Raw genomic sequence first — 7438 nt, 5'->3', positions numbered from 1 at the left:
ATGATGGGCTCCAGTTTTATCCATCTCATTAGAACTGATTCAAATGAATTCTTTTTAATGGCTGAGTAATATTCCATGGTGTATATGTACCTCAGCTTCCTTATCCCTTCGTCTGCTGATGGGCATCTAGGTTGCTTCCATGTCCTGGCTATTATAAACAGTGCTGCGATGAACATTGGGGTGCACATGTCTCTTTCAGATCTGGTTTCCTCGGTGTGTATGCCCAGAAGTGTAAATGCTTAACCAGGCCCTTTTTATAGGATTAAAAAAAATTCCAAAATAGAGTGAAATCTCATCAATTCAGGTTTTTAAAATTTAAGAATTTGTGATCATTTGGGAGGGATTATTTACTTTTATACAATGAAAAAGAACAATGTGGGTAATATTTTGGGGACATGTTTAATCTGGATAAAGAAACAACCTTTCAGTCATATTCAAAGCACTTATTTAGTGGTTATGGATAAATTACTCTTATCTGCTCAGTGTGCCTAGTGGGATTTCAAGCATCTTCCCAACACAGGCATCATGGAGATAGTGTTGGTCTTGTTTCCCTTGTCAGTCAGTTCAGTCACTCAGTTGTGTCCGACTATTTGTGACCCCATGGACTGCAGCACGCCAGGCTTCCCTGTCCATCACCAACTCCTGGAGCCTGCTCAAACTCAGGTCCGTTGAGTTGGTGATGTCATCCAACCATCTCATCCTCTGTTGTCCCCTTCTCCTCCTGCCCCCAATCCCCCCCAGCATCAGGGTTTTTTCCAGTGAGTCAGTTCTTCTTATCAGCTGGCCAAAGTATTGGAGCTTCAGCTTCAGCATCAGTCCCTCCAGTTAATAGTCAGGACTGATTTTCTTTAGGGTTGACTGGTTTGATCTCCATGCAGTCCAAGGGACTCTCAAGAGTCTTCTCCAACACTATAGTTCACAAGCATAAATTTCCTTGTATCAGAGGGCAAACTGTTTCCGAGAATAATTTTCAAGAAGCATGAGGCTTAAGTGCTTCGAAATCTTGCAATGAGAATGAAATGGTAGCTGATGATGTTCCATTTGGAACATCCCCAGAGCTGTATTGAAGCCACGTATATACCTTCATTAGTGTTGTAAACAAATTACACCTACGGGAAAAGAGTCATCTTTAGCTACAAAACAGGGTTGACCTGCTGAGTTAACAAAATAGTAGCTGCTTTCTTGGGTACAGAGGGACAGTTATAAGACTGAGTCTCTGTCGGGGATGTAAGAGACCAATAATTCCCCTATTGCTGTAGGACTGATCAGAGGGTGTAGTACAATTGATCAGAGGATGTAGTTTTCTCTCAAGAGACAGAATATCTAAGAAATTTCACAGGTGATAGAGACTAAAATTATGCCTGGTGAATTTGTAGAATTTGTGTTCTTTACTTACAACTATATATTTAAGTGTGGTATCAGACTTAAAATTAGTATTATGTGTTGCCTTGACATCTGGGGGAAGTTGGAAGAGACTTGCATTGTCCAATCCAAGTACCCCTCCCTACTTTGCTTCTGCAGATAAAAATTTCCAGCCAAACAACCCTCCATATCAAAGAAACCAAGTGCAGTTCCTGCTTATCTCTGAGTAGGGGGTTTGATTTCCCTGTCAGCCCACAAATTATTCAAACAAATCAATTACATCATTTTGTGGGAAACTTGGGGTTCCCCTTCCTCTCCATATTACAAAATCTGCCTTCCACAGCCCAGGTTGTCCATTCTACCCTGTTCTTAAGTAAAACTGCCCTATGGCCCTGTATAGTGTCCCCCTCCTCTGGATCAAGCCTTTACGTGACAAATAACTGTTGCTCATATCATCTGTCTAGAGTTGAATGTCTTATGGCCATCTGTGTAACCCTAGGGTAAGTAACTTCCCTCACCAATGATGCAGGGAGGAGGTGATTTAAACAGAAAAACACAAACAGAAAATTAAAAGATCTCAGTAGCTGTAATCTCAAGATTATTTAAAATGATGTCATTTATTTTGAGAGAAGAGAAGAGAGTATGTCAAATATATAATAAAAAGAAGGCATACATGGAAATGTTCAATAGTAAAATTCATGAATTGCTTTAATCGATAGAGTTGTTGTTATGACATAGCTTGTATTCTAATTATGTTTCAGCTCAGTGAGATTAAGTTTAAATTTGGAATCCAATCTTTAAGTTAGTATTTCTGCCGCTGTACGCTATCTCTATTTTCCTATACATCAACTTTAATGAGAGTTTTTATCACTAATGGATGTTGAAATTTGTCAAATGCCTTTTTTTGTGTCTATTGAGATGATTGTCTTTTTTTCCTTCTTTTATCACATTGTTTGGTTTGCAGATTTTGAACCATCCTTGCATCTCTTGAATAAATCCCACTTGATCACAGTGTATGATCCTTTCTACATAGAGTTGAATTTGGTTTGCCAATATTGTGCAGAGAATGTTTGCATTATATTCATCAGAGATATTAACTTGTTTCTTTCCCCTAGTTCTGTTAGCTTTTTTATTACTATTGCTTTGAACTCTTTATCTGGTAAATTATTTACTTCGGTTTCATTAAGGCTTTTCTCAAGATTATTTTTTCTTGTTCTTTGTTTGAAGCATAGTCTTTTGTCTTCTCATTTTGTTTAACTTTCTCTCTCTTTCTATGAAGTTAGGTGAAACAGTTGCCTGTCCTGGCTTGAAGGTGTGTCCTTGTCAACTTTGCCTGTATCCTATGCCTTTGGAGTTGCATCAAAGGTAAGCATGAGCCATGTTTTCCTCTGGTGTGTGCTGGTCATCATTGCATCGGTGGAAAGTAGAGCTGGAGTTGGTGGGGCTAGCTAGAGCCTGGTGTAAATAGGGGCTTCTCCTATGCTCAATGGTTGTCACTGTCTATGGGGGCCAGGGTTGGGACTGGATGGCTTGAGTAGGAGACCTCAGCTAGTTGGTTGTGTGATGGCATTCTCAGCCTTGGTTTGGGGTGTGAAAGTGAAAGTCGCTCAGTTGTGTCCATGGAATTCTCCAGGCCTGAATACTGGAGTGGGTAGCCTTTTCCTTTTCCAGGGGATCTTCCCAACCCAGGGATCAAACCCAGGCCTCCCACATTGCAGGCGGATTCTTTACCAGCTGAGCCAGCAGGGAAGCCATGGTTTGGGGTGTGACTAGGGCTTAAGGGTTTGGGGCTGCACTTCCACGATAGTTTCACTTTCCCCTGATGTGTGTGCATTTAGTTAGAGGCTGCATCAGGGATGGCGGGGTTGGTGTCACACTACAGCTGCCTCTGCCTTAGTGAGGAGCAGCGCTAGAGCAAGAGGGGCTGGAGTGGGAGTCTGGGACAGGCTGGGGGTTGCCCTAGGGTGTTCCTGGCAAGTCAACAGGAACTCCAGGCAGTCTTCAGTCTGCTGTCTCTGTGACTGGGTGTAAAAACGAATGTGTGTGTGCTGTTTAAGGGCAGAGTCTTGGTTTCTTACAGTCCTCTGGTAAGTCCCACTGATTTTCAGACCTGCTAAAGGGGCTTGTCTTTCCACTGATGTAATGTCTAACATGTGGCTTGAACCCCTCACTCTGCAGGGGGAGAACCCTGAGCCTGTACTATTTCCCTCCTCTTCTGTGTCGCGGTATGGGTGTGGGGTGTGGAGTTTGGGTCCCGACCACATCACTTCTCCTCCCTTCCTACCAAACTCAGTGTGTGGATCTTCCTTTATAGCCTTAGTTGTCCTGCTAGTCCCCAAGTTGAGTTGAGCGAGAGACATTCTATGTGTAGTTTTTTTTAAATTAATTTATTTTTTAATTGAAAGATAATTGCTTTACAGAATTTTCTTGTTTTCTGTCAAACTTCAACATGAATCAGCCATGGGTGTACATATATCCCCTCCTTTTTGAACCTCCTTCCCATCTCCCACCCTATCCTACCCCTCTAGGTTGATACAGAGCCCCTGTTTATGTTTCCTGTTTGAACCACACAGCAAATTCCCGATGGCTATCTATTTTACATATGGTAATGTAAGTTTCCATGTTACTCTCTCCATATATCTCACCCTCTCTTCTCCTCTCCCCATATCCATAAATCTATTCTCTATGTCTGTTTCTCCATTGCTGCCCTGCAAATAAATTCTTCAGTACCATTTTTCTAGATTCTGTATATATGCATTAGAATATGACATTTATCTTTCTCTTTCTGACTTACTTCACTCTCTATAATAGGCTCTAGTAGGTTCATCCACCTCATTACAATAGACTCAAATGTGTTCCTTTTTATGGCTGAGTAATATTCCATTATGTATGTGAACCACAACTTCTTTTTTCTTTTTCTTTTTTTTTCCATTTATTTTTATTAGTTGGAGGGTAATTACTTTACAATATTGTAGTGGTTTTTGTCATACGTTGACATGAATCAGCCATGGATTTACATGTATTCCCCATCCCGATCCCCCCTCCCACCTCCCTCTCCACCCGATCCCTCTGGGTCTTCCCAGTGCATCAGCCCTGAGCACTTGTCTCATGCATCCAACCTGGGCTGGTGATCTGTTTCACCCTTGATGGTATACATGTTTCAATGCTGTTCTCTCGAAACATCCCACCCTCGCCTTCTCCCACAGAGTCCAAAAGTCTGTTCTGTAAATCTGTGTCTCTTTTTCTGTTTTGCATATAGGGTTATCGTTACCATCTTTCTAAATTCCGTATATATGCGTTAGTATACTGTATTGGTCTTTATCTTTCTGGCTTGCTTCATTCTGCATAATGGGCTCCAGTTTCATTCATCTCATTAGAACTGATTCAAATGAATTCTTTTTAATGGCTGAGTAATATTCCATGGTGTATATGTACTTCAGCTTCCTTATTCATCTGCTGATGGGCATCTAGGTTGCTTCCATGTCCTGGCTATTATAAACAGTGCTGTGATGAACATTGGGGTGCACGTGTCTCTTTCAGATCTGGTTTCCTCAGTGTGTATGCCCAGGAGTAGGATTGCTGGGTCATATGGCAGTTCTATTTCCAGTTTTTTAAGAAATCTCCACACTGTTCTCCATAGTGGCAGTGCTAGTTTGCATTCCCACCAACAGTGTAAGAGGGTTCCCTTTTCTCCACACCCTCTCCAGCATTTATTGCTTGTAGACTTTTCGATAGCAGCCATCCTGACTGGCGTGTAATGGTACCTCACTGTGGTTTTGATTTGCATTTCTCTGATAATGAGTGATGTTGAGCATCTTTTCATGTGTTTGTTAGCCATCTGTATGTCTTCTTTGGAGAAATGTCTGTTTAATTCTTTGGCCCATTTTTTGATTGGGTCATTTATTTTTCTGGAATTGAGCTGCAGGAGTTGCTTGTATATTTTTGAGATTAATCCTTTGTCTGTTGCTTCATTTGCTATTATTTTCTCCCAATCTGAGGGCTGTCTTTTCACCTTACTTATAGTTTGCTTTGTTGTGCAAAAGCTTTTAAGTTTCATTAGGTCCCATTTGTTTATTTTTGCTTTTATTTCCAATATTCTGGGAGGTGGGTCATAGAGGATCCTGCTGTGATTTATGTCAGAGTGTTTTGCCTATGTTCTCCTCTAGAAGTTTTATAGTTTCTGGTCTTACATTTAGATCTTTAATCCATTTTGAGTTTATTTTTGTGTATGGTGTTAGAGAGTGTTCTAGTTTCATTCTTTTACAGGTGGTTGACCAGTTTTCCCAGCACCACTTGTTAAAGAGGTTGTCTTTTTTCCATTGTATATCCTTGCCTCCTTTGTCGAAGATAAGGTGTCCATAGGTTCGTGGATTTATCTCTGGGCTTTCTATTCTGTTCCATTGATCTATATTTCTGTCTTTGTGCCAGTACCATACTGTCTTGATGACTGTGGCTTTGTAGTAGAGACTGAAGTCAGGCAGATTGATTCCTCCAGTTCTATTCTTCTTTCTCAAGATTACTTTGGCTATTCAAGGTTTTTTGTATTTCCATACAGATTGTGAAATTATTTGTTCTAGTTCTGTGAAAAATACCATTGGTAGTTTGATAGGGATTGCATTGAATCTATAGATTGCTTTGGGTAGTATAGTCATTTTGACAATATTGATTCTTCCAATCCATGAACACGGTATCACAATTTCTTTATCCATTCATCTGTCGATGGACATCTAGGTTGCTTCCGTGTTTTAGCTGTTGTAAATGAACAATGGGATAGTTCTGCATTAGTGCTGCAATGAACAATGGGATACACGTCTCTTTTTCAATTTTGGTTTTCTCAAGGTATGTGCCTAGGAGTGGGATTGTTGGGCCATATGGTGATTTTATTACTAGTTTTTAAAGGAATCTCTATACTGTCTTCCACAGTGGTTATATCAATTTACATCCCCACCAACAGTGTAAGAGCATTCCCTTTTCTCCACACCCTCTCCAGCATTCATTGTTTGTAGGCTTTTTGATGATGGCCATTCTGACTGGTGTGAGGTGATATCTCATTGTAGTTTTGATTTACATTTGTATAGTAATGAGCGATGTTGAGCATCTTTTCATGTGTTTGTTAGCCATCTGTATGTCTTCTTTGGAGAAATATCTGTTTAGGTCTTTCCCCCACTTTTTGATTGGTTGTTTTTCTGGTACTGAGTTGTATGAGCTACTTGTATATTTTGGAAATTAATCCTTTTTCAGTTGTTTCATTTGCTATTATATTCTCCTATTCTGAGGGTTGTCTTTTTACCTTGCTTATGGTTTCCTTTGCTGCGCAAAAGCTTTTAAGTTTAATAAGGTCCCACTTGTTTACTTTTGCTTTTATTTCTGTTACTCTAGGAGGTGGGTCATAGAGGATCTTGCTTTGATTTGTGTCATCAAGTGTTCTGCCTTTGTTTTCCTCAAAGAGTTTTCTAGTTTCTGGTCTTACATTTAGGTCTTTAATCCATTTTGAATTTATCTTTGTGTATGGTGTTAGGACATGTTCTAGTTTCATTCTCTTACATGTAGCTGTCCAGTTTCCCCAGAATCATTTATTGAAGAGGCTGTCTAAAAATATGGAATGCTTCAGGAATTTTCATGTCATCCTTGTGCAGGGGCCATGCTAATCTTCTCTGTATCATTCCAATTTTACTATATGTGCTGCCGAAGCAAGCACTAGTTGCAGTTTTGATGTGTTCGTGAGCAGATAGGAGCCTAGCATCATTTTGGTCCCATCTCCCACTTGCAAACTATTTCTGATGTCAGTTTCTGTGGGCTCATAGAGCATGCTGTCATCAGTGTTCTGTTGTTATTCAGTTTCTCAGTTGTGTCCAACTCTTTGAGACCCCATGGACTGCAGACCACCAGTTTCCCTGTCCTTCACTATTTCCCGGAGTTTGCTCAAACTCATGTCCACTGAATTGGTAATGCCATCGAACCGTCTCATCCTCTGTTGTCTCCTTCTGCTCCTGCCTTCAGTCTTTCCCAGCATCAGGGCCTTTTCCAATGAGTTGGCTCTTCACATCAGTTGGCCAAAGTATTGGATCTTCAGCTT

The 7438-nt window shown here is 40.5% G+C and overlaps 1 non-coding gene across 1 annotated transcript; it reads right to left on the bottom strand.

Annotated features, from left to right (window-relative positions):
• Positions 1 to 6953: 6953 nt before the first annotated feature.
• LOC139030482 (U6 spliceosomal RNA) lies at positions 6954 to 7060 on the bottom strand. Its single transcript, XR_011482847.1, has one exon. It is a non-coding gene; the product is annotated as a U6 spliceosomal RNA (small nuclear RNA).
• Positions 7061 to 7438: the final 378 nt, after the last annotated feature.

This window comes from Odocoileus virginianus, chromosome 22 (assembly GCF_023699985.2).
Source record: "Odocoileus virginianus isolate 20LAN1187 ecotype Illinois chromosome 22, Ovbor_1.2, whole genome shotgun sequence".
Classification (NCBI taxonomy): Eukaryota; Metazoa; Chordata; class Mammalia; order Artiodactyla; family Cervidae; genus Odocoileus; species Odocoileus virginianus.
The sequence above is the reverse complement of the archived record's forward strand: the minus strand, read 5'-3'. Positions and strand labels throughout refer to the sequence as shown.